This window comes from Palaemon carinicauda, chromosome 5 (assembly GCF_036898095.1).
Source record: "Palaemon carinicauda isolate YSFRI2023 chromosome 5, ASM3689809v2, whole genome shotgun sequence".
Lineage (NCBI taxonomy): Eukaryota > Metazoa > Arthropoda > Malacostraca > Decapoda > Palaemonidae > Palaemon > Palaemon carinicauda.
This window is the reverse complement of record NC_090729.1, coordinates 183,804,736-183,831,529: the sequence shown is the minus strand read 5'-3', so window position 1 is coordinate 183,831,529 and position 26,794 is coordinate 183,804,736. Positions and strand designations below refer to the sequence as shown.

Sequence of the window (26,794 nt, the reverse complement as noted above, 5' to 3'; positions counted from 1 at the left end):
GATAGGAGGAGTTCTTCTCGCTCTGTGGATTTTTCCTCTCCCCATGCCCCTCAACCTTTTCCTTCCCCTGTGGTGGTGACTCCCGAACCTGCTACAAGTGCTCAGCCTGTAATGGCTGATATGTTGCGTGCCATTCAGGCTCTCGGTGATAAGGTGGAGTCATTAGTTAGTGACCGTCTTCAGCTCTTGGCAGATGTCAGAGAGCTGAAAGCGAAGAGTGCAGTGGGAAGTGTTAGTGCTAGTGATGTGCAAAGTGTCAGTGTCAGTGTTGCGCATGAGGGTACATCTGTGCGTGCCAGTCGTCCTCCCAGTCCGGGACCTCTTGCAAGCTCCCAAGCCCAGGGGAGAAGCAATGTCGAAGGACCAAAGGGTTCGGCAGGCCTTGATCGGCGCACGGATGTATCCTCAGTGGTTGCGGACGTATCTGTTAGGGATCGTCCCATCCACACACAGACGAATGAGCCCTTACATTCCTCGTCTGTGGAAGAAGTTTCCAGGAGGAAACGGTGGACCAAGGTCTCACGACCGCTCAAACGTAAGGTCCCTTCCGAGCGAGTCCAACAGCCCAGGTGTAGCCACTGGGTTAGTTCGGACTCACCGCAGTCATCTGATGACTGCACACCTCCCAAGAGAGGTAGAGTGGTCCCTCAACAGGCTACTGCTCCGTCTGTTGTTGCTCCAACCACAGTAGACCCTACGTGGTCCATGCTGCAGACTATGCAGTCTCAGCTTGCAGCATTCATGCAGGAGTATCATGCCGAAAAGGTTAACACCTCTCCTGTTAACCTACAACCCGCAGAGGTTGTGCGCTCGGCAGATACTGCGGCTGCCTGCTCCCACACGCCACCTGTGAGAGCTCCTCCACCGATGCGCAGTCCTCCCTGCCAGACGCATGTTCTTGCTGCACCATCTGCTAACATGCGTGAGCTGCCGCATCAGGAGTTGCCGGGTTCCAGCACTATGCGGCATTCTCCTCAGCCCATGCAGCATGCTCTGCATACCTTACAGCATGCTCCGCATACCATGCAGCATGAGCCGCATACCTTACAGCATGCTCTGCATACCTTACAGCATGCCCCGCATACCATGCAGCATGAGCCGCATACCTTACAGCATGCTCTGCATACCATACCGCATGCTCCTCAACCCACCGCAGCCCCGCCCACACACCAGCCCTCTGCTTTTGTTGTTGCCTCCTCGCAGACCCTCCAGCAGTGGCATGATGTTGGATCCGCAGATACGCATGCACCCGTTCTGCCGGATTCAGCCGTTCAGCTTTCTGCTCTGCCTTTGCCACTTACAACTCAGCTTTCGGATGATGGTGTATCGGATGATGAAGCTGCACATCTGGATGAGCCTCACTCTGATATTGAAGGACACAAGTCTACGCCTCCCTCCTTAGACTTTCGCAAAGTCCTTGCCTTGTTCAGGGACTTGTATCCTGAGCAGTTTGTGTCTGCAACCCCTCGTTCTCCTCCCTCCGAGTTTGCTCTGGGCATGCAGTCTGCTGCGCCTGCCTTCACCAAGCTTGTTCTCGCCAGATCATCTAGGAGAGCTTTGAGGGTTATGGGGGACTGGTTGCATTCCAAGAAGCAACTGGGAAGGACTTCTTTTGTCTTTCCACCTCCCAAGCTTGCTTCTAAGTCGAGTGTCTGGTATGCCACGGGAGAGGAACCCGGCTTGGGGGTTCCTGCCTCTGCCCAGGCCGACTTCTCAAGTCTGGTTGACTCTCCCCGCAGGTTGGCTATGAGACGTTCGAAGATCTGCTGGTCCTTTTCCGATTTAGATCATCTGTTGAAGGGAGTCTTTCGTGCCTTCGAGATATTCAACTTCCTCGATTGGTGTTTGGGAGCCTTAAGCAGGAAGACTTCCCCTTCAGATAAGGACTCGGCCATGCTGATCATGTCTAGCATGGACAAGGCAATTCGGGATGGGTCTGGCGAACTTGCGGCTTCGTATGTATCAGGAGTCCTTAAGAAGAGAGAACATCTTTGCTCCTTCTTATCAGCTGGTATCACTCCTTGCCAGAAGTCAGAGCTGTTGTTTGCTCCTCTCTCCAAGTGTCTGTTTCCGGAGGAGCTGATTAAGGGGATGGCTGCCTCGCTTATCCAGAAGGATACTCATGATCTGATGGCTTCTTCTGCACGTAAGGCTAAAACCTTACCTTCCGTGCCTAGACCCTTCCGCCCTGCAGCAGTTGACACACCTGCTTCTAGGTTCATCCCGCCCTTTCGTGGCAGAGCCTCCAGCAGAGGAGGTTCCCGTGCAGACAGTCACCGTGGCAAGTCCAAGAAGGGTTCCAAGTCCGCAAAAAGCAAGTTTTGACTCCCTTCCTCTCCAGACAGCAGTAGGAGCCAGACTCAAGACCTTCTGGCAAGCTTGGGAGAGCAGAGGTGCAGACGTTCAGTCTGTGAAGTGGCTAAGGGAGGGATACAGAATTCCGTTCTGCCTCAATCCCCCTCTAGCTACATCTCCCATCAACCTCTCTCCCAACTACAAGGAGAAGGACAAGAGGCTAGCGTTGCTACAAGAGGTGTCGCTCTTGCTACAAAAGGAAGCGGTGGTCATAGTCCGGGATCATCAATCCCCGGGCTTTTACAACCGTCTCTTCCTGGTAGCCAAGAAGACAGGAGGTTGGAGACCGGTGCTGGACGTCAGTGCTCTCAATGCTTTTGTCACCAAGCAGACGTTCACGATGGAGACAACGAAGTCGGTCCTAGCAGCGGTCAGGCAGGAGGACTGGATGGTCTCGTTAGACCTGAAAGACGCATACTTTCACGTCCCCATCCATCCAGACTCCCAACCTTTCCTAAGATTCGTCTGTGGAAAGGTTGTGTACCAGTTCCAAGCCCTGTGCTTTGGCCTAAGCACGGCACCTCTTGTGTTTACCAGACTGATGAGGAATATTGCGAAATTCCTTCACTTGGCAGACATCAGAGCCTCCCTCTATTTAGACGACTGGCTTTTAAGAGCTCCCACAAGTCGTCGCTGTCTGGAGAATCTCAGATGGACTATGGATCTGACCAAGGAACTGGGCCTCCTGGTCAATTTAGAGAAGTCCCAGCTCGTCCCATCCCAGACCATTGTCTACCTGGGTATGGAGATTCAGAGTCGAGCTTTTCGGGCTTTTCCGTCGGCCCCAAGGATCAATCAAGCCCTAGAATGCATCCAGAGCATGCTGAGAAGGAACCGATGCTCAGTCAGGCAGTGGATGAGTCTAACAGGGACACTTTCATCGCTGGCCCTGTTCATCGAGTTAGGGAGACTCCACCTCCGCCCCCTTCAGTATCATCTAGCTGCTCACTGGATAAAGGACATGACGCTAGAGACGGTCTCAGTTCCTGTTTCCGAAGAGATGAGGTCTACTCTAACGTGGTGGAAGAACAGCATTCTTCTCAAGGAAGGTCTACCATTGGCTGTTCAGACCCCCGACCACCGTCTCTTCTCGGACGCATCGGACACGGGCTGGGGTGCGACACTGGACGGACAGGAATGCTCGGGAACATGGAATCAGGAGCAAAGGACACTTCACATCAATTGCAAGGAGTTGTTGGCGGTTCATCTGGCCTTGATAAACTTCAAGTCCCTCCAGCTAAACAAGGTGGTGGAGGTGAACTCCGACAACACCACAGCCTTGGCTTACATCCATCTCCAAGCAGGGAGGGACGCATTCGAGGAAGTTGTTCGAGATCGCAAGGGACCTCCTCATTTGGTCAAAAGATCGAAAGCTCACGCTGGTAACGAGGTTCATTCAGGGCGATATGAATGTCATGGCAGATCGCCTCAGCCGGAAGGGTCAGGTCATCCCCACAGAGTGGACCCTTCACAAGAATGTTTGCAGCAGACTTTGGGCCCTGTGGGGTCAGCCAACCATAGATCTGTTCGCTACCTCGATGACCAAGAGGCTCCCGTTGTATTGTTCTCCGATTCCAGACCCAGCAGCAGTTCACGTGGATGCTTTTCTGCTGGATTGGTCCCATCTCGACCTGTATGCATTCCCGCCGTTCAAGATTGTCAACAGGGTACTGCAGAAGTTCGCCTCTCACAAAGGGACACGGCTGACGTTGGTTGCTCCCCTCTGGCCCGCGAGAGAATGGTTCACCGAGGTACTGCAATGGCTGGTCGACGTTCCCAGGACTCTTCCTCTAAGAGTGGACCTTCTGCGTCAACCTCACGTAAAGAAGGTACATCCAAATCTCCACGCTCTTCGTCTGACTGCCTTCAGACTATCGAAAGCTAGAGCCAGAGGCTTTTCGAAGGAGGCAGCCAGAGCGATTGCCAGAGCAAGGAGGACATCCACTCTCAGAGTCTATCAGTCTAAATGGGAAGTCTTCCGAAGCTGGTGCAAGGCCAATGCAGTTTCCTCAACCAGTACCACTGTAACCCAGATTGCTGACTTCCTGTTACATCTAAGGAACGTAAGATCCCTATCAGCTTCTACGATCAAGGGTTACAGAAGTATGTTGGCAGCGGTTTTCCGCCACAGAGGCTTGGATCTTTCCACCAACAAAGATCTACAGGACCTCCTTAGGTCTTTTGAGACCTCAAAGGAACGTTGGTTGTCCACTCCAGGCTGGAATCTAGACGTGGTCCTAAGGTTCCTGATGTCATCAAGATTTGAACCTCTCCAATCAGCCTCTTTTTAGGACCTCACATTAAAAACTCTTTTCCTGGTGTGCTTAGCAACAGCTAAAAGAGTAAGTGAGATCCACGCCTTCAGCAGGAACATAGGTTTCACATCTGAAACGGCTACATGTTCCTTGCAGCTCGGTTTTTTGGCTAAAAACGAGCTTCCTTCCCGTCCTTGGCCTAAATCGTTCGAGATCCCAAGCCTGTCCAACTTGGTGGGGAACGAACTGGAGAGAGTACTTTGCCCAGTTAGAGCTCTTAGGTACTATCTAAGAAGGTCAAAGCCATTACGAGGACAATCAGAAGCCTTATGGTGTGCTATCAAGAAGCCTTCTCTACCAATGTCTAAGAACGCAGTTTCTTACTACATCAGGCTTCTGATTAGAGAAGCACATTCTCATCTGAAGGAAGAAGACCTTGCTTTGCTAAAGGTAAGGACACATGAAGTGAGAGCTGTGGCTACTTCAGTGGCCTTCAAACAGAACCGTTCTCTGCAGAGTGTTATGGATGCAACCTATTGGAGAAGCAAGTCAGTGTTCGCATCATTCTATCTCAAAGATGTCCAGTCTCTTTACGAGAACTGCTACACCCTGGGACCATTCGTAGCAGCGAGTGCAGTAGTAGGTGAGGGCTCAGCCACTACATTCCCATAATCCCATAACCTTTTTAACCTTTCTCTTGAATACTTTTTAGTTGTTCTTTGGGTTGTACGGTCGGCTAAGAAGCCTTCCGCATCCTGGTTGATTTGGCGGGTGGTCAATTCTTTCTTGAGAAGCGCCTAGGTTAGAGGTTGTGATGAGGTCCTTTAGTATGGGTTGCAGCCCTTTATACTTCAGCACCTAGGAGTCGTTCAGCATCCTAAGAGGACCGCTAGGCTCAGTAAGGAAGACGTACTTAAAAAAGGCAGAGTAATGGTTCAAGTCGACTTCCTTACCAGGTACTTATTTATTTTATGTTTGTTATTTTGAATAACTGATAAAATGAAATACGGGATACTTAGCTTCTTTGTTAACATGTATGCTGGTCTCCACCCACCACCCTGGGTGTGAATCAGCTACATGATCATCGGGTAAGATTAATATTGAAAAATGTTATTTTCATTAGTAAAATAAATTTTTGAATATACTTACCCGATGATCATGAATTAAAGAACCCGCCCTTCCTCCCCATAGAGAACCAGTGGACCGAGGAGAAAATTGAGTTCTTGTTGACAAGAAGTACTTGAGTACCTACTCACAGATGGCGCTGTTGTGTACACCCCCACCTAGTTAGCGATCGCTGGCGTATCCCGACCGTAGATTTCTGTCGGGCAACGGAGTTGACAGCTACATGATCATCGGGTAAGTATATTCAAAAATTTATTTTACTAATGAAAATAACATTTTTCTTCGAGGCTTCGGATTATATTCACTATAATTTTGTTTTTCATTATTTTGGAAGTTTTAGAAGTCAAGCCTTTGTGGTTGTTGTATGCAGCTGTTATGTCTACGAACACTGCTCCAGTTATTTGTCGCTATTCAAATCTGTCCTCTATATACTGGGTTAGATTGAGGACATGGCCACAGCAAGAGCATCCTGGTTTGAACCCAGTTTGGTCTGGAGTGAGGAAGCTATCTACTGTGTTTGAATGTGCGTGTAGTATTAATCTCACATAGAGTTAATAGAGAATACTGATTTAGGCCTGTATCTCTTTGGGTTTGTTGGATCTTTGTTCTGTTCCAGGACAGCAACTACTTTTTTTTCCCTGGCGTTTTCTTTGTTTATAAACATGAATTAAATAGACGACACCCAATATTGTGCCTTTGGCCCCAAGTATTTCAGGAACTCATTCAAAATCCTACGTACAGTATTCCTGCAGCCTTGCTTGTCTTTAGCAGTGTGACTTTTTTCTTCAGTTCATCTAAGGTAAAGGGTAGGAAAAGGTCGTTTCCGACTGATAGGACTGCCTTCATCTCTGTTAGCTGCCTCTTTCTTTCTTCTTTGATCGTCCATTTATAATCAGTTGGTGTGAAATGTCATTGGGCTTTACGGCTACTACTTGTTGTGGTGGTTTGTTCTCGAAATTGAGTATTTGTGCAGTTCACCATGTTTTTTTTCATCACTATTATGAGTCATATCCAGGTTTTGTAGGTCATGTCATTGTTGCTGGCTCTCATGTAATGTTAGAGCATTTCCTCCCATTTCAATGGTATCTAAGCTGAATGGGTCTTCATCGTATGTTAAGGAGTAATTCTCATACAGTTCTTTAATTTGGGAAATCATTCCAGGAATATATTCCTTTCTACAGCCTCTACATATATCCTGTTGAGCTCATTTCTGTACTAGCCTCCTGGCTCATGCATTGGTAACAAGTTCGCCTCGCAATCGCATGGCAGCAGATCGATCCCAGCCCAGGACCATGAGTTTAAGCTTTTTACTGGGAGGCTACTGCTGGGGCTGGTCACCATAGTTGGGGGTTGGACTTGTCTGGCTGACGTTCTGGTGAGCATCTATTGTGATCAAACTGGAACTGAAACCAAACGCTTGTAGACCTTTAATTTGACAAACTCATTATAATGACTTGGTTCAGGTGGTATGGTGTCGATATGTTGTTTAATAATTTTAGTAAAGGCTGTTTTCCCAAAGTTAAACCTTGGGTGATATTTTAATTGCCTGACTGTTATTACCCTATGAAATTCAATTATTTATTGGTAATTGGTATGGGCCCCAGAACTGATAAAGTAAGGAGATAGGAGCCAGTGATAATTGATGAATACAATGTCTGGGTTATATCACCTCCATCTTTCACTGGTGAAGGTTGCTACTATATGATAATAGTTAAACAGTTCGAGTGTTTGTAAGCAGGTAAACATGCAGTTATGTATGAGATATTTGCTACTGAACTCGTTGTGAATGGAAAACTTTGAGATTCATTTTGTCGTATTCATGTTTAAATATTCTCCATGCTTTCAAGAGGCTTCAAGAGGAAAATATTTATATTGCGTTATATAATCGTCACCATAAATAGCCCACAAACCTTTGATAGTTCGTATTTACAAAGCTACCCATTAAATTTAAATCACAAACTGTTTGAAAGCATTATAGTTCAAAGAAGCTGGTCTCAGTATATCAAACTCCTAAATTGTGTAAAATTACAACTGCCTGTTTTTACCCTTTGATTACTGTACTTGGCTCTATAGAAAAAATAAGTTTATGATTGTTGCCAACTTCATGTTTGTTACCTTGATATATCATGATTCAGTGATAGTTGGCGAGAATGAATTACATCCACTTTTAAGTTCCCCATTTCATTCATAATATGAATGGATTTTGTGAAAGAACTCTGCATCACTGTTGTGTTTTGTCTGTTTTACTGTATTGTTCACTATTATTTACTCTGACCTCTGAGGAACAATGCCGCTAGTGCACCTCATGTAGTGCAGTAAATGTATGAATTAAGGGTTTTCACAGTTTCCCTGTGGCGCCTACCTACATCCTCGTTTCATCACTCTACCTTGCCTTTGTTCCAACTGTTTTTATTGCACCCTTCTGTCCAACATCTATCAACTTTATTTCTTAGTGTATTTGGGGTGATTTCCCCTAGTTTTATTTCGAGGCTGAATGGCCTCTCTGACCCTAACAACTTGCCATATGACAACCATCAATAAATCAAACTGATACAGTTGTCACTTAGTGTATCTACTGAAGATATGAATTGGAAAAAACTCTGTCCAAGTACATATTAAAAGATTTATACCCCCTGGTCTACCAATCGGTATTTAGTTTAAACACATCAGTGGCAAGGAATAGACGAAATCTAAGAGTATCTAAGAGGATTAATTTATCTATAATTGGCTCTCTACTATCCTTCAGAGACTTAAAACTCGCTGGCTTTTAATGCAAATACCAAAACAGTCAATTCATTGAAGTATTATTATTATTATTATTATTATTATTATTAGCTAAGCTACAACCCTAGTGGTAAAAGCAGGATGCTATAAGCCCAACGGCTCCAAAAGGGAACAATAGACCAGTGAGGAAAGGAAACAAGGAAATAATTAAACTACACGAGAATTATTGGGCAATTGAAATGAAATATTTTAAGGACAGTAACAACATTAGAATAGTATTTTGAAAAGATTATATTACCCTTATCCTCTATACTTGCGCGCGAGAGACTACCAGAAAAATACAATTAAAACCTAATTATCTGTTCAACTTTTTAATTGTGAGATTTTAATCATATTCACTTATTATTAAGATGCAATATTACTAATTTACAGAAGATATTGTTAACCTCATCAAGAATGGTACTGATAAAATCATTGTTTAGAGAAAAGGGTAAATATGAAATCACCAATCTCATATACTTTACATGACTGCTACCATAGTTTCAGATATTTATCCAATCTGAACTTTGTTTTATTCTTGATTTTTTTTTCTCATGAAGTCTGGTTATTAGCACTTTTCCTCCTTCAGGTGTTTTCGTTGAAGAACATCACAAAATAGTCAAGTTTAAGGCTCAAAAATCTATGTGACATTGATTTCTAAAATATGAAATGGAGTATGCCATTTTTTCTAATGAATGATATTAAAATGTAACTATGTATCAAATTAGTTATAAAGAGTCAGGTTATGACTTGAAGGTGAAGAGCATTTGGAGTTAATGTGTTTTACCTCTCTTTCAGATGTGTTTATTCATCCTCCCATTTTAAATCCAAAAGTCGAAACCAGTAAACAAAAAAACTCTTAATAATATGGAAAGGAGATTGAAGCTAAAGGAACGTTGATGGTGCAAGACGAAATTAATCATATCTATATCAAAGCTGATAACAGAGATGGAGGCTGTAAGATACAACTGACATCAGATTAAAGATAAGTTTAAAATTTCATTGTTCAAGCTTTTTTCCAGAAATTTACATCTCAGTTAGGTTATTGAGTTGGTAATGAATAGCTATGGAAGGTAACTTATATACAGTGAACAATATAGTGTTAACCATAATCTGAAAAATGTGCAATATCGCAGAAATTCTCTTGATAGTGAGATTGTTCTCAAATTATATTTTGGTGCGATGGTCATAAATTTTGTCTTTATTATACATTATTAGTTTTATGTCAATATACTATCGGGTCATTCTAGATTTACCAATATTGCTTAAAAAATTCTTATCAGTGATGCAACAGCTAATGTAAGATTAGATAGTATACTTTCATGGGCCATAAATTTTAAACACTCGGCCTTAGGACCATAGAATGTCATATTTCTTAAACAAGTAGTCTAATACTTGTCGAATAATTAATGATCTTAATATTGCCTTTAAATTCATAGAATTTAGCAACAAATATATATTAACATAATTTTTTTGTAAGTCTAGTATTGTACTTCCCATGCTATAAAAAGATAAGTTATTCTTAAACTGATGTATTCATTACTATACACAATTACTTTAATGTCCATATACTATTGGGCTATTCTAGATAAAGAAATATTTATCAAAAAGTCTTATCAGTGATGAAGTAGCTAAAGGGTCATAGATTTTAAACACTTATTTTTAATATTAAACTTACCCGATAATCATGTAGCTGTCAACTCCGTTGCCCGACAGAATTCTATGGAGGGATACGCCAGCTATCACAATACTAGAAGGGGGTGTATTTACCAGCGCCACCTGTGGCCAGGTACTCAAGTACTTCTTGTTGACACCTCCTCAATTATTCCTCTGTCGTGCTTCCGGCAAGACGTTCTGGGATACGCTTATGTTCTTGGAGTATTTTCACGACTTTGGTGAAGTATTTCTCTTTGATTTTGGCTGTCGCTTTACTGGAAACTTCTATATTAGCTTAGTTAGCTTTTGGAATTAATTTGATTAATTATGGTGACGAAGAGAGTATGAACTCTCGTTCACCTTTCAATGGCCGACCCTTCCCTTAGACGGAAGTGTTGGTGTATAAGAGAGTATAGACTCTCTTTCTTAATTTTGCTTAACAAAAGTTATAGATTTATTTTATATCTCTCCGCCTCTTATAGGCCTCTTCGATTAACTTCCTTTTATTATAAACTTATTAAAATTAATTTTTATATTTGTTTATATTCGACCTTCCTAATAGTAGGCGGTCTTTTCTTGGTATCGAAGTTAATTAACATTGAGCCCGTCATTTCGGTTTTACCTGTTAACATATTATGCTATTTCCGCCACAGAGTTTGAAAGAATTTCTTTGATAGTCTCGTACTGTTTTCAAAGTTGAACTAACGTTTTGTTTTGTCTCTGCAGTTGTTGACGTTCAGAACGTTCAACTTGCACTCTATCGTTACGATAGAGAAAGAATGTTCACGGTTTCACGTTGCAGTAAGAGTAACCGTGTCTAGCGTTTTGTTCATTCTTTCTTAACTTAATGGTTTTGATCCTAATAAAGGAACTTTTCAGTTTTTTCCTTTAACAATAATATGTTTTAACGATATATATGATTGGGCTCTTCTCTCAGGTTCTAAGTCAAGAGAGAGAGAGAGAGAGAGAGAGATAGAGACGGAGGGAGAAAGAGGATAAACGTTTCATTCAAGCCTGCCAGGCGTACGAGTAACGTCGTTATCGTTTTTGCTCTTCTCCCTAGTCTCTTTAGGGGAAGAAACTAAACGTTTCTAGAGTGATCTAGTGTTTAGTCTCTTTCCAGCCACTGAATTATCTTTCATTAGATTTTTCTGTTACATTGTAATTCTGTTTTCGCAATTACTAACTTTTGAGAAAGGATAGAATTGCGTGTTTCAGGTACAAACCACTTAAAGTTTCGAGTTCAGTGAAATAAGTGCAAACAGAAATCAAAGTGATAAGTGATTAGCGCAAAGTATGTCAGTGTTGTGCGTGAGGGTACTTTTGTGCGCGCCAGTCGTCCTCCCAGTCCGGGACCTCTTGCAAGCTCCCAAGCCCAGGGGAGAAGCAATGTCGAAGGGCAGAAGGGTTCAGCAGGCCTTGATCGGCGCACAGAAGTATCCTCGGTGGTTGTGGGCGTGTCTTACCGAGACCGTCACTCCCACCCGCAGACGATTGAGCCCTTATTTTGCTCGTCTGCAGAAGAAATTTAGGGGAGAAAACGCTGGTCTCAGGTCTCAAGACCTTTTAAACGTAAAGTCCAGACCTATGCCAGACGTACGAAGTTAGAGTTCACAGTCATTGGGTTAGCTCTGACTCTCCTCAGTCATCAGTTGAATGCACTCCGCCTAAGAGGAGTAAGGTTCTGCCACAACAGAGCTCGACTGTTAAGGCTTTACCTCAGCCTTCTGTAGTTTCTGCCGACCCCAAGTGGACTCTACTACAGTCCATGCAAGCACTGCTTTCGGACTTGATGCGTGAGTGTCGGGCTGAGAGTGTTGCGCCTCCTCCTCCGCCTACACTCCCTCCGCCTATGCTCGCCCCGCCTGATCGCAGTACCACCTGCCAGGCGTACGATGTTGTGGACTCTTCTACAGTCCATGCAAGCACAGCTTTCGGACTTGATGCGTGAGTGTCGGGCTGAGAGTGTTGCTCCTCCGCCTCCGCCTACACTCCCTCCGCCTACACTCGCTCCGCCTGATCGCAGTACCGCCTGCCAGGCGTACGATGTTGTGGACTCTACTACAGTCCATGCAAGCACAGCTTTCGGACTTGATGCGTGAGTGTCGGGCTGAGAGTGTTGCTCCTCCGCCTCCGCCTACGCTCGCTCCGCCTGATCGCAGTACCACCTGCCAGGCGTACGATGTTGAGCCACGTGCTGAGTTTGCTGTTCCCAGTGGTGTTCAGCCTCCGCCTTCCTTAAGGCAACCTTTACAATGGGAGCAGGAGGATTATACCTCTCTTCCTCCGCCTCCACTTGCTGCTCCACCAGTGATGCAACACTCGGTTGAGGTACAACAACCTCTCCCGTCCATGAGTCAGTCTCCTCAGCTCTCGCTGCAGCGAGCTCAACCCTCCACAAGGCAAGCACCACAACACCTTAGCCTTGCGCCTCAGGAGCCTCAGCTTGCGAGACATTTACCTTGTTCTGCGCAGCCTCTTCCTCATCGCGCTCCGCTCACACCACAGGAACTGGAACTTGCTACTCCGCTTCCGCCAACCGCTCAGCAAGCGCAACCCTTGGGTTCAACCACTCATGCTAGGAGTCAGCCTCCTCCACCCATGCGCCTTCCTTCTGCTTGTCTTTTATTCAGCCTTTGCAGACTGAGCCTCAGGTGTTCCCTCAACAGAGTCTTGAAGAGGAAACCACAACTATTGTTGTTCCAGCTCGTTCTGACTCTGCTGTTCAGCATACCTTACCTCCATTTTCAAACCATGGCAAAAATATGAATCATGAGTTATGAATGTAAGGTAAACATTATGTTGATTTTTAAACCCCATGCAAGCATGCATAAAGCACTCTAGCACTGGTCATGGAATTTCTGAGAAATGTTAAACGCCATGCACACGCTCTGCTTTCCTTACAGCAGGCTCTGCTTACAGCAGGCTCTGCTTACTACATGCTCAGCATACAGCATGCTCTGCATTCAGCATGCTCTGCATACAACATGCTCTGCATACAGCATGCTCTGCATTCAGCATGCTCTGCATACAACATGCTCTACATACAGCATGCTCTGCATACAGCATACTCTGCATACATCATGCTCTGCATACCTTACCGCATGCTTCTCAGTCACACATCTTGGGTTGTTGCCAACTCACTAGACTGTCAAGCAGTTTCATAACGTTGCCTTCTAGTCTGCTGCTTTTGCACCAGTGAACCCTCACTCAGAGAACTTAGCTTTTCTAGGATAAGGTCCCTGTAGATGAGAAAGTTCTTTTCTCCCTCCTTCTGATATTCCCTTGAGGACTCAGTCATTTGGAGGGAGCCTTTAGCTGCATAACCTCTTATGGACTTTTATTTAAGCATAACATGCTTCCAGGGAAGGTTATGGTTCCACTTCAGTCGCTAATCCCGTCTGTTACCACACCTGCTCCCATAGACCTTGAGCTGTGTTGCATGACATGCAGTCCAAACTTAGTCCTTGTTAGAGGATTTTTTGTTTACGGAGTCAATGTGTCACGGGGAAGACGTTCAACAACCAACAGAAGTGACTTGTTGTGACGCAGTGCGGCAACCTCAGCAACCCGTTAAGGAGTTGTCTGTACGACCCAGACAGTCTAGACAGATTCGGGTTGTCACTGTACTTCCTCGCTTGCCCATGATTGACAGTTCACAGACTGTGCAGCAGTATCATGATCTTGTGTCCGGCTCCGTCAGACGACTGGCTTTTAAGAGCTCCCACAAGTCGTCGCTGTCTGGAGATTTTCAAATGGACTATGGACCTGACCAAGGAACTGGGCCTCCTGGTCAATTTTGAGGAGTCTCAGCTCGTTCCATCCCAGACCATTGTCTCCTTGGGTATGGATCTTCAGAGTCGAGCTTTTCGGACTTTTCCGTCGGCCCCAAGGATCTTCCAAGCCCTAGAATGCATCCAGAGCATGCTGAGAAGGAACCGATGCTCAGTCAGGTAGTGGATGAGTCTAACAGGGACACTTTCATCGCTGGCCCTGTTCATCGTGTTAGGGAGACTCCACCTCCCCTCCCTTCAGTATCATCTAGCTGCTCACTGGATAAAGGACATGACGCTAGAGACGGTCTCAGTTCCTGTTTCCGAAGAGAGGAGGTCTTCTCTCGCGTGGTGTAAGAACAGCTTTCTTCTCAAGGAAGGCTACCTTTGGCTGTTCAGAAACACGACCGCCGTCTCCTCTCGGACGCATCAGACACGGGCTGGGGTGCGACTTTGGACGGACAAGAATGCTCGGGAACATGGAATCAGGAGCAAAGGACACTGCACATCATTTGCAAGAAGTTGTTGGCGGTTATTCTGGCCTTGATAAACTTCAAGTCCCTCCAGCTTAACAAAGTGGTGGAGGTGGACTCTGACAACACCACAGCCCTGGCTTACATCTTCAAGCAGGGAGGGACTCTTTCGTGGAAGTTGTTCTAGATCGCAAGGGACCTACTCATCTGGTCTTTAGATCGAAAGCTAACTGGTAACGAGGTTCATTCAGGGCGGTATGAATGTCATGGCAGATCACCTCAGACGGAAGGGTCAGGTCATCCCCACAGAGTGGACCCTTCTCAAGAATGTTTGCAACAGACTTTGGGCCCTGTGGGGTCAACCAACCATAGATCTGTTCACTACCTCGATAACCTAGAGACTCCTGTTGTATTGTTCTCCGATTCCAGACCCAGCAGCAGTTCACGTGGATGCTTTTCTGCTGGATTGGTTCCATCTCGACCTGTATGCATTCCCGCCGTTCAAGATTGTCAACAGAGTACTTCAGAAGTTCTCCTCTCACTAAGGGACACGGCTGACGTTGGTTGGCTCCGCTCTGGTCCGCGAGAGAATGGTTCTTAGAGGTACTGCAATGGCTGGTCGACATTCCCAGGACTCTTCCTCTAGGAGTGAACCTTCTAAGTCTACCTCACGTAAAGAAGGTACACCCAATCCTCCACGCTCTTCGTCTGACTGCCTTCAGACTTTCGAAAGACTCTCAAGAGCTAGGGGCTTTTCGAAGGAGGCAGCCAGAGCGATTGCCAAAGCAAGGAGAACATCCACTCTCAGAATCTATCAGTCTCAAGGGGAAGTCTTCCGTAGCTGGTACAAGACCAATGCAGTTTCCTCAACCAGTACCACTGTAACCCAGATTGCTGACTTCCTGTTATATCTAAGGAAAGTAAGATCCCTTTCAGCTCCTACGATCAAGGGTTACAGAAGTATGTTGGCAGCGGTTTTCCGCCACAGAGGCTTGGATCTTTCCACCAACAAAGATCTACAGGACCTCCCTAGGTCTTTTGAGACCTCAAAGGAACGTCGGTTGTCCACTCCAGGCTGGAATCTAGACGTGGTCCTAAGGTTCCTTATGTCATCAAGATTTGAACCTCTCCAATCAGCCTCTTTTTAGGACCTCACATTAAAAACTCTTTTCCTCGTGTGCTTGACAACAGCTAAAAGAGTAAGTGAGATCCACGCCTTCAGCAGGATCATTGTTTTCACATCTGAAACGGCTACATGTTCCTTGCAGCTCGGTTTTTGCTAAACGAGCTTCCTTCACGTCCTTGGCCTAAGTCGTTCGAGATCCCAAGCCTGTCCAACTTGGTGGGGAATGATCTGAAAAGAGTACTTTGCCCAGTTAGAGCTCTTAGGTACTATCTAAAAAGGTCTTAACCTTTACAAGGACAATCAGAAGCCTTATAGTGTGCTATCAAGAAACCTTCTTTTCCAAGTTCTAAGAACTCAGTTTCTTACTATTCAGGCTTCTGATTAGAGAAACACATTCTCGTCTGAAGGAAGAAGACCTTGCTTTGCTGAAGGTAAGGACACATGAAGTGGGAGCTGTGGCTACTTCAGTGGCCTTCAAACAGAACCATTCTCTGCAGAGTGTTATGGATGCAACCTATTGGAGAAGCAAGTCAGTGTTCGCATCATTCTATCTTAAAGATGTCCAGTCTCTTTACGAGTACTGCTACACCCTGGGACCATTCGTAGCAACGAATGCAGTAGTAGGCGAGGGCTCAGCCACTACATTCCCATAATCCCATAACCTTTTAACCTTTCTCTTGAATACTTTTTATGGGTTGTACGGTCGGCTAAGAAGCCTTCCACATCCTTGTTGATTTGGCGGGTGGTCAATTCTTTCTTGAGAAGCGCCGAGGTTAAAGGTTGTGATGAGGTCCTTTAGTATGGGTTGCAGCCCTGTATACTTTAGCACCTTTGAGTTGATTCAGCCTCCCAAGAGGAACGCTGCGCTCAGTAAGGAAGACGATCTTATTAAAGGCAGAGTAACGGTTCAAGTCGACTTCCTTACCAGGTACTTATTATTTCATTGTTATTGTGGATAACTGATTATATGAAATACGGGATACTTAGCTATCCTTTAGTCTTGTACACTGGTTTTTCACCCACCCCCCTGGGTGTGAATCAGCTACATGATTATCGGGTAAGTTTAATATTGAAAAATGTTATTTTTATTAGTAAAATAAATTTTTGAATATACTTACCCGATAATCATGATTTAATCGACCCTCCCTTCCTCCCCATAGAGAACCAGTGGACCGAGGAATAATTGAGGAGGTGTCAACAAGAAGTACTTGAGTACCTGGCCACAGGTGGCGCTGGTAAATACACCCCCTTCTAGTATTGTGATAGCTGGCGTATCCCTCCATAGAATTCTGTCGGGCAACGGAGTTGACAGCTACATGATTATCGGGTAAGTATATTCAAAAATTTATTTTACTAATAAAAATAACATGTTTCAAGGCCATAGAATGCCATACAGGGTATTTTTAAACCTGTAGTATGATACCTGTCAAATCATTAATAATTGTAATATTGCATTGGAAGTCATAGCATCTTAACAAATATACAATGATATTGATTATTTTTAAGTCAAGTATTGCACCTCTTATGCTATGAAAAACACAAGTTGATCTTAAACTGATTTGATCTGGAACCCCTTTTTGATGTCAGAGGCGAGTCCATTTGCATGAATACTATGACAGGATAAATTTGATTAATATTACAATTTTCCTTCCAGTACTTTAGTGCAACTATTTTTATCAATTGATCCAGACTTCCAGGTTTAATGGAATATAACACAACCCAATCAATTTATCAAATTAAATTTAAGTGACTTCTGACATAAACGTTATCATTTTACCCAACACAAAATGTTAGCTAGTTGCATGCATAGAACAGGTTTAAAGAGAGAAATTATTTAGTCTCCAGTTAAGGTTTTAACTTTAAAAATAAATACAATCTTTAATGTATGAATTATAAAATGAATGGAATCTAATTTGCGTTGTATTCATAGAAATTATATCTTATTTAGTGATATTGGAGCTACTATGCAAAATGTTAAAGATATGGTTGTAGGGTAACTTTTGAATGAGAAATTTGCACTGCTGCTTTTTCTGATAAGAAGGTATAACTACTTCTCAATAATGACAAAAAGTTTCTTTTAGTGAAGTCATTTTCTTTAGTCAGGTGCAAGAATTTTAATCTGGAGTCAATCATCTTTATACTTCTGTAATGTCTTCATAAGAAAAGAAGGATATGTCAAATGAAATAGTAATTGAGTTAGGAGTTCATAAGATTGGTCCCTATTGTTCATTATTAAGAGAAAGAAGTTTAAATTAAGTCTGATTACTAGAGCTTTGTAAGTGTTTGATTTTAGTTGGGAGCTGTCATCTACAGTATATTACATGAAATTGTGTATGGCAAATATTAGGATGCACAGTGAATTACATTTTCCACGGGCTCTTCATTTTCATTAACTTAATGACATATTTTTTATATAAAAAACCTAAAGGTTGGAAAATAATCTTCCTAGGTTCGTCTGCAAATGGTAATCATGGTATCTATTTGCAAATATGAGTTCGAGTTCAATTTAAGAGACAAATACCTTAATAAGGTTGTAATTCTCAATTTGAGTAAATCAAAACATCCTCAGGAAATAGAATAAACACACAAGTTTTCTTAGATTAGAATTATCCTTAATGGTGAAAAATCTATATTTATTTTGTTCATAAAGGTTACATAAAGTAATCGGTTCAATATTGAATTTTAACATTTGTATAACGTACATTTATTGTAGGTGGATTATTCTACTAGTTCATGTTAGTCAATTTAAAAAAGATTAAAAGGGTATGTTGTAATGAATTAATTGATAATTATCAATTAGCTATTCTATATTGAGAAATCTTGAGTTTTCTGATATTCTAAATGATACTCCTCTTTCAATTCCTTGAAATGTTCCTTATAATTTCTTGACAATTGTGTGCATACCAACTGATACATTAATTTGCATTTGCCAAAGCTAGTTTCCATCTGAGAATGCTATTTTTAGCAAAACTTGAAAATAAAATCTGTTTATGTAAAATTTTTACTATCATTTAAATCACATGTTAAAACATCTTTATAAACTGTATCTAATGAACGTATTTTTGCTCGTTTCTGTTGATTTTCATGAAAGTCAAACAATGGAACGCCTTTTTTTTCTATAATGTCATGTGATAGCTGATTTTAAGTGATATTCCATTATATATTTGTGTTCAAAACATTTTATTTGACATAAATTATGAAAGGATTAATTCATGAAATATTTCTTTTCAGGATATAGTTGGTCGCTTGCTTGAGGTTAACAAATGCCTGACGTTAGATATAATGACGATGTCTATTAATCGCTTCTGTTCTATCGTGCAAGTGGAATTCTGGATCAGCGACTCCAAGAAGAAAAAATATAGACACCATGGTTTTAAATGTTGGGAATTATTCATTTAAAAAATTCATGTTTACATATGTTTACAGTGAGGCTCTAAGTACCTTGATTTCGTTAAGTTAATCCGTTAAGGGTAGTTGTCAAAATTCAACTGTAAAAGTAATAGTTTTACGTGCATCCTAAAATCTATTTCTGCCATATACTTATTTTACTTTATGGGCTGCTTTTCTGGTCCCATAGACCAGGGGAACCCTAGTACTGTTAATTTTTATTTGAACATTTCAACAAAGAACAAAGCGTAAATTAAGTTATAGTTTATTTGCAATTTGAAATAAGACTATCAAGGCCTTTTGCTATCTTTTGTCATACTAAATTTACTAGAAGCCTCAATATCAAATCTCAATCTCACTAGTGTATTGTCAACAATCGAAAACGTTATTATAATATTTTTTATCTATACGAGTTATAAGAATGTTGGTAATAACTTGTTTGATTAGGATTATAGGAAAAATGTTTATGTACATTTCAGCTGTGTCCCACTTCATTCTAATTTGATTCAACCACACTCCTTGTATGTTTGTCATTTTTCTACACACGTGGGATAACTTTTTCCTGCTCCCTGAATTAGTAGTGGCGGATAATTAATAACTATAAATTTTTTGTAAGATTTGAAGTGACACAAACACATGATCATAGTACTCATATAAATTAGAAATCATAATAGGTAAAACTTTTGGCACTAATATTTTAATGGCTATTTTTTAAAAACAAATATTATTGTTTCTTTAGGTAATTTTTATCTTTTTACAAAAATTACTTAGAAAATACTAAATCTAATTAAATGGCATAATGTACAACTTTAAAGCGATGTATTACGACAAGTCAAGATAGTTATCTTAGCCATACTTAATATATTTGTATGATCTAAAGTTCACCTAATTATTAGTTTCTCAATCAGGTGAGGTCCTATTGGATGATGATCTTTTTTATGCAGTGATTTCTATTCTCTATTGTATTTCTGATATCCTGTTCCTGGTGGCTCCTGTGGGTAATGGACTAAGGCTCATTGATTGGAAAATTTCTTAACAATTCCAGGTTTTCTACCCTAGTCTTATGTTAGGACATTGTAATGTTTTGTTTTTATCCTTTCTTTCCATAAGGCCTTCATTTCTGTGAATAGAAAGGCCTATAATTAAGTTTTGCCTTTAATTAGAACACATCATTGGTTTGATTGATTGATTGATTTGGAGTGTTCTCCATAATTACATTTTGCATTTTTGTGAATAACAAAATTTCAGCAGCAGTGATTTAGTTCCACCTTTCCTGCTCTCTTGGATGTGAAGCCTTCTTATGATGTTGAATAATCTGGAGATTTACACATGATGTACATTATTTGGTTAGATTATAATTCTTACTGTATGTTAATTGATTGGTTTGAACATATGATAGGAAACTTTGCTCAAGTTACCCAGCTTATGTTGTTGTTTAGAAAGTTATTCTCTTAGAGAATCTATAGTCAAATACTTTAACAAAAGTCTTCTGAAGTCTTTTTTCGTGGATCTTGCTGAAAGCTGTTATTTTATCTTAGGTTAATTGTTGATGGTTTGATTAGCTGGAAATACTAACATTTTAAGGATCAAAGACTATCTAGCTCGAAAATTTTTTTCTAATCAAGACCTGAAACATGATAATTTTGATTTTCTCAAATTTTGTTTTTCCCTTCATGATAGATTTATTTCTTTATATGGAAAATATGGATCTCATTCGGAGATGTAATAATGATTTGACAGCTGAGTGTCTTTTAGGGCCCAGTTTTTCTGAAGGTTTCCTCTATGTCCCCTTCAAGGAATAGTTAAAACCATTTTGCTCCAATGGTTACTGGAGGAAAGTATTAAAATTGAATTTGAATTTAGAGAATTAAGTGGCTTGATAAGATCGATAGCAATGAATAACTAGTTCTTGATATTGGTAATAATTTCTCATGTTGGTTTCCTTGGCTATTCACCCCAAGGACACCATGTTTCTTCTTTTGAGTTTCCAACATCTTTAGGAATATTACGTAAGCAGTTATGATCTTCCCATTTCAATCCAAAAAATTTTCCTTCATATTTAGTAAGTTTCTCAGTCCTTTTTCAAGTTTCAGGATTATGCCTGACTCAAGGCAATATTTAAGCCACTCTAGTTGACAGTTTTGAAAAGACCAATTTGGTTTCAAAAGATTTTAGATCTGTCCTCGACTTGTTTTTTTTTTTTTTGAAAGGGTGATATGGCCTGGTTTAAAGTATCTTCTGTAGTAAATTCTGATATCATGTGTTTGTTCTTGGGTCAGTTGAGTTACTTTTGTGTATTTTATGTTCTACAGAGTTGTTTGTGATCAATTGTTGTTTACAGATTGTTTTTTCATATTATGTTTCAAAGGTATATTTATTCGGTCACTTCTTTAGTATTTGAGGTTTTTTGCTCACTTTCTGTCTTTATAGAAAGTCCTGCAGAGTTCCCATTGTTTTATGAATTTTCTCTCGGAAAAGATTGGTTATTGGGTTATACTTTGATTTACCAAGCTTTCGTAATAACATTTATTGGTTTCAATTTGCTTAAAGCTGCTTTCATATCACTCTTTGGTCTATGAAGTTATTTGAGGAATTCTTTAGCCAAGGATTGTGGAAAAATTCAGGCTCTATATGTTTTTATTTCTCTGGGTCATATGGGATTCACATAATCTGCGAATATTTCATCTCTGGAGTTATTCAAGGCGTTTCTTGATTCGATCAGATCAACTATCTGAGGGATTGATTTTATTTACCAGTTTCTAGTGTTCCCTCATTTGCATTTTTTTCCAGCACACACTAGTTTATCCAGCACACCACTTTGTCTATGGAGTTATTAAGGCCTTATTCGTAGGTAATTTCAGTTATTCATGACCCTTCTTGGCCTTGGAAGTTATTTTGGACACTTTCATCTTTAGTATTATTTAGAACACTTCTATAGTGTTGTCTTGGCCACTCATTGGATAATGAAGCTTTATGGGACATTCCTTGATCTATAAGTTTTTGGAGCACTATACTGCCTATGGATTCATTTAGAGCAATCCTTTGAGTATGGAGTTATCCTTTACACACCTTTAAGGACGTATTTTGTGGACTCATTGGATAAACTATTTCAGGTCACTCACTGTGTTCTTGTTTCTATTCAAGTAATTCCTTGTTTCAATTTTTTTTCCAATCTTGTTTTCAAGAGATTTTTGGCACTGATTTCTTCCACAGCTTTCTTGTCAATTCTTAGACTCCAAAGTTATCTGGCATTCCTCTGTGAATTAAGATATTATAGGCAAAATCTATATAATTGCTGTATTTAAAATTTGTACATATTTCTAATAATTTTACTTATATTTGTTTCTGGATATTTAAAAGAGAACTTCTGTATCAATGAAATTCAAGGTATGTTACTCACATGTAGCACCTTAACTTTTTCTTCCTATGCCATTTGTCAAACAATCATATAACTAATGAGATATTTGCTTCATTCCGTTTTGTTTCTTAGATAATAAATTGTTAAAAACTTAATATAATGTAACTTTCTTGTATAATGCTAAAGATGTTCCATGTACAGTAATTAACTTTTGCTTTCCATCTATTATAAATAATGCCTTCACTTTTAATAATTCTGTTTTCTAAGGATGAAAACAAAATAAATTCTACTTTTGATATATACGTAAAAGATAAAGAATAGCATCGTTACTTATATTTCTTGTTTTTCTTTTCAATTTGCGAGCATTTCTTGAAATATTAGCCAAATTTCCATCCCAAGAATCATCATTCCTTTAACCTTATGTCTCTCTCTCTCTCTCTCTCTCTCTCTCTCTCTCTCTCTCTCTCTCTCTCTCTCTCTCTCTCTCTCTCTCTCTCTCTCTCTCATATCTACGTTCCTTTTGTGAAAAATTTAGGAACTTCAAAGTGAGTGAGGAGTAATGGAGAGGTTGGCTAATGAAACTTAATAGATTAGATGTTAATGAAAATAATGAAATATAGGTCAATAAACGTCCATTGAACAAGATTATGAAATATCGTTTGGAGAGACTAAAGGTCATAGGATTTAAGTTATTGGAAGGCTAGATATGAAATCTAATATATTATCGCCGTAGGGACGTAGTGTCATCAGTGTATATCTGGCGGTGCATTGTAGTCATAGCTTTATGGTTTATGCAATGTTCCTTTTGACCCTACCTGCACTTGTTATACATTCTTCTGACCCTACCTGCACTTTCTTTACATTCTTCTGACCCTACCTGCACTTTTTTTTTACTTCTGACCCTACCTGCACTTTCTTTACATTCTTTTGACCCTACCTGCACTTTTCTTTACATTCTTCTGACCCTACCTGCACTTGCTTTACATCCTTCTGACCCTAGTTTCACTTGCTTTACATTCTTCTTACTATACCTGCTTTTGCTTTACATTCCTCTGACCCTACCTTCACTTGCTTTACATCCTTTTGACCCTACGTGCACCTGCTTTACATCCATCTGACCCTATCTGAACTTGCGCATTCCTTCTGACCCTACCTGCACATGCTTTACATTCATCTGGCCTTGCCTACACAAGTTTTACATCCTTCTGACCCTACGTGCACATGCTCTACATTCTTTTGATATTTGCCTACACTTGCTATACATGCTTCTGACTCTACCTGCTCATGCTTTACATTTTTCTGACCTTGCCCACACATACTATACATCCTTCTGGCCCTACCTGCACATGCTTTACATTCTTCTGACCTTGCCTACACATGCTATACCTCCTTCTGACCCTATCTGCACATACTTTACATTCTCTTCACCTTGCCTACACAAGCTATACATCCTTCTGACCCTACCTGCGCTTACTTTACGTTACGTTCTTCTGACCATACCTACACTTGCTTTACATATGTTAGTATACGAGAAATGAGTTCAGCTTATTCAATTTTGTCAGTGTAAATATACTCTTGAGTAAATCTTAATTACATTAACGCTTAGTACTTCAGATTGATGTTAAGGATTTAACTGAAAGAAGCATGTTTGATGGTATTCATAAGGTTTTGGTAATTATAAATAAGCTATGGCAGGTATTTAAGTCAACTCCTGTAACTTTGATTGTTTATTTATGAATTAGTAACTATAGACCTATGGCATGAAATAAAGGAAACTAAACGGGTGACTGTTGATTAGGATTAGAAAGGATGGTTCATTAATTAGGTGTTTTAGAAATTGACTTCAGCAAGCAACTGATTACGGATAAACGTCTGCAGTGAATTGCATAGTAGAAAGAAGATTTTAATTTATTGGGTTAATAAAACCTCAGTGATAAGGGTTTCTGTTTAGCTAAATGGGGAGGGAAGACTTTGTAATCATATGGTTTTGTAGATAAAAGTGGATATGTGATTATGGATAAAATAGACAGGATATAAACTAGATGCATTTTAATGGCCACTTCAATTCAAGGAAGTTCCTTTAGTTTTTAGGAACCATAAGTAATCTCTCTCTCTCTCTCTCTCTCTCTCTCTCTCTCTCTCTCTCTCTCTCTCTCTCTCTCTCTCTCTCTCTCTCTCGGCTACATGAATATACCTTGAAGAATAACATGTTAATTGTCTAAAGTATTGGAAAATTTTGTACACATCCGATAAGTTTGAATCATGAAGAAATTCTCTTTTATTTCAACCTGTTGCTCACCTCCAGTTTCAGAGCTCCCACTCCCCATCCTTGATCCTTCCTTATCCCAAAATTTGGAAATGTTATACAAAATCACTCTCACCTCGTATGGCTGATGAGTCTCCCACTGGCCCCCTCCTCTTTGAGCACCAGCATTTGCCATCTATTCCTCACCATAAAATGGGCTAAAGGGTCCATGAGGTAGATCCTGATCTTAACTAGAGTAATCACTTGTTCTTTTAGACTGTTATTGATTCCCCATGTACAGAAATTGTTCATTCTTTCACTGGTGTGTTGAGAGCTTCAGTTCAATGTGTTTACTTGAATATATTGTACATGTCAAAGGTCGACAGCCAGTGTTGGTATACATTATTGGATTTTAGTCTGCTTATTTATCCAGCTGTCTTGTCAGTGTAGGTTTTATCTTGACAGCTAAAGTCATGAAAAATTATTGATGTGTTATGCCATTATTAACTTGCTCAAAAGCCTCAAATTCTTTAATTTCGTAATATTTTATCATTTTTTAGAATTTGCTATAAATTATTTCACTCAATTCAAGTATTTCATAATGTTTAAAATCTTGCATTGTAGGAGGTTATAATGTCAAATGAACAGGTTTTGGTAGTCATTTTCATTTTTAGCAAAGTTGTATGCACTTGTGTCAATGACAAAAGTATCAAATTTTTTATGAATTGTGTAATGTAAGTAGTGTAACGCCTGTCTAATGTAAAAGGATTGTGATCTAATGTGTTTCAGACATGTTTAAGATCTTTTTGTAGTTAATGTGTAATCAGTGGTAACTTTTATTTCAAAATTTGTCAAAATTTCAATATAAGGCATAGTTAAAAGATTAATGCTAAGTGTACCTAACGTAAGTATTTCAGGTAATGTGGTGAGAGGGTCATTTTGAAGTCTTGCATTTCAGAGTTTTTTATTATGGCGAGATACCTGGGCTCTCTGAAAAGGTGCACAGCTCGGTTCAGAAATTCCATTTTGTTTCTTGTCTCGTGTCGTTTGTGCCCTTGACATAAAGGAGGGATAAATAACACTTTAATCATCTTTACATGAATTGTGTAATAAGTTCTTGAATATGTTATCGTTGTCGTGAAAGCTGTCCAGATGTGTGTGTGTGTTTAAATGGTGTGAAAACTGATTTGATATGATGAATAGGTTTGAAAATCGTTGACAAAGAATATAGTAATTAACTTTAAGTTTTAATTCCCTGGATTTATGGCGAAGGTTTTTTTTAATATCCTTACATTGATCAAGGTATGAAAGTTCCATATCCATAAAATTACTTTGTTTACGTATTGTCAAAACCCATGTTTTAAAGAGGCATTTATTTCTTGGTAGCCTTTCAAGTTAATGCAATACTGATGTGCAGAAACAGCCCTGTCCTTGGATAGTATCTTTCATTGAGAAAAATTCTTAACATAGTAAGATACATTAGGTATTTTACTCCTGCAAAGTTTGCAATAATTGGAATATGGTATTCAAATAGTCTGTTAATGTCCAAAATATAGATAACTCATAATCCTTTTTAATCTTCTGACTATCTTTATGGTTAGATATCTTGACAGTGTATAGAAATTGTAAGATGATTAGATTATACTGTACAATGGGTCATGAGTAGATTAATGATTTCATATTTTTTGAGTAGCTATTTTAATATTTGTTAGTTTGTTTGATTGCTTTGCCTTTTAGCCAGTTTTTCTTTTAATAGGTTATATAACTAGTATCAATTTATCCTATTTGAAACAAGCGTGAACTTTGACAAAGAATAATGATTAAAATACTTCACTCTCAGAACATAGAGAGTTATCAGAGTAATGATAAACATCACGCCTATTTGTAATGTTCATCTGATGAAATAAGAATGAAAATACTTATGGATATCTTTAATGAAAATAATGAAATGAGAAATTTGCAAATTTGTCATATTGAAAGAGGGTAAATTTAGAATGTTACAGTACACTATTAAAGGTTATCTCTTTCGATTTCGTTTAAATTTCTATTCTTGTCAAATACAAAGTATCCACTACTGATCCCGTAATTATTCATGTCCCTTCACCCTTTGTGGATACTATTAGTTTAGTTGTTTGCCATTAAAGGATCACCGGGGCTCCTTCTGGCTAGAGTAGTTTGAGTATTAAATGGAGAATTATGAGATTAGATTGTAGATGATTGATGGAGCTGCAAAAGTAATGACAAAATGGGCAATTGGATATTTCATATCCCATAATCC

At 40.3% G+C, this 26,794-nt stretch overlaps 1 long non-coding RNA gene across 1 annotated transcript in view; it reads left to right on the top strand.

Annotated features, from left to right (window-relative positions):
• LOC137640709 (uncharacterized) overlaps positions 1-10,057 on the top strand; it is a 40,397-nt gene extending 30,340 nt beyond the window's left edge. The window contains exon 3 of the long non-coding RNA XR_011044455.1: positions 9,297-10,057. This is a non-coding gene — a long non-coding RNA (uncharacterized lncRNA). The remainder of the gene's footprint in view (positions 1-9,296) is intronic.
• Positions 10,058-26,794: the final 16,737 nt, after the last annotated feature.